This window comes from Anarrhichthys ocellatus, unplaced genomic scaffold, assembly GCF_004355925.1.
Source record: "Anarrhichthys ocellatus isolate YVR2014 unplaced genomic scaffold, GSC_Weel_1.0 scaffold6, whole genome shotgun sequence".
Taxonomy (NCBI): domain Eukaryota; kingdom Metazoa; phylum Chordata; class Actinopteri; order Perciformes; family Anarhichadidae; genus Anarrhichthys; species Anarrhichthys ocellatus.
The window spans coordinates 8,566,262-8,567,795 of NW_022280036.1; positions in this window are offsets into that span (position 1 = coordinate 8,566,262).

Here is a 1,534-nt window from a genome sequence, read left to right on the forward strand (position 1 = left end):
GTGATCAGGTTTATCTTATCTGCTAATTGATTGTTATCTTTTCTCTATATTTCAATTCCACCAAGTAAAACTCAGCAGTTAAAGTCAAAATTATTCAAATTAAATTATCTGTGAAGGGACAACCCCTCTCTGATTGAACTGCTCACAATGGTCACAGGTAGCTGTGGCTTCACTTTATTCACTGACATGTGTTGTAAAGACACCATGTTTCTCTGTAAACAGAACTCATTACTTAATCTGAGAGGGTTTATTGTAAATGAAAAATAACAGTGCTAATGACGTTTATGAGGTCTGGGATGTTCAAGTACTTATTTCTGCATTGTGTGAATATTCGTGGTAATGAGAAAAGTCAGTGTATGTGAGTGAGTGAGTTAAGGGATTTGAACCATCCAGTGGTTAATTGGTCGCCATCACTCTCATACCTTGTAGTCTGGAAGGGGTGTGTGTTTTATATATAACCAACCCTTGGTAGGATTAGTTGCTTCTGTTCAGACTGCACCCTGGCCAATACAGACTCGTTCTGTCTTTTATTATCTCTAAATGTTCAACTTGAAGCAGTTCAGCTGAAGTTGACGATTAAAATCTTAATAAATGTAATGTCTAATGTTTCATTTGTCAGGCATATTTAATTAGAGATTGTGCCTTTCGATTATTAGTATGGATAAAACTATTTTTTGTAATTAGACATTCTTGATGTTCTTGTATTTGGGTTCAATCGCTGGCTCTAGTTTTGTCTCCACACGTCAGACACATCCGCTAGTGGGTGCGCCAGTATTTGGAATAGAGGATTTAGGATTTAGTAAAGTGATATATGCAAAACAATGATGGATGAATTTCTACTATTACCTGTACATAGGTGTATAATTACACAGATCTTATCGTGCTCTTTTGTCGACACGTGTCCTCTCAACATAAGTCTTTTTTTTTATCTACCTCTTCAAAAAGCAAAAGGGATTAAGTCAAGCTGTCGTAAAGTAGCTGAAGATTGGCCGCGATCTGGCGCCCCCGTGCGGCGGTCAGGACAACTACCCTTTGGATCCGAAGCCAGCGAACAGACGACCTGCTGGGTAAACAAGAGTGGATGCATCGAGAGGCAGGAATGGCAACTTCGTCGAGGGCGAATAGTGAGACATTTCTATCTTGTCAAACAAAAACACAATCGAGAGACCGTACCACCTTTTAAGATTCCACAGGATTCCTTTGCGGGTCGAAATGGCTCAGTTTAATCGGGTATTCGCTGAGTGAAGTGGGACTAGCCTTCGCGTTAGCTTAGCTCGTAGCCATCCAGGGCCCATTGCCTTCGAGTTTTGCTTCTCGGCTCAGCTCGGGACTGTGTTGTCAGTTTCACAATCGGAGCCACTAACGTCCTCGGATCGCGATGTCTTTGTAGGCCTGCCTAGTTGCATTTAGGATTAGCATTTCGATGAATGCTCGCTTTCAACGTCTTGTCATTATTTCCCCCACAGGATTTAACCTCAAATGTTACAGAAAGGACGGTGACACAGTTTGAAAAAGGACTTAGACCCAGGTACGT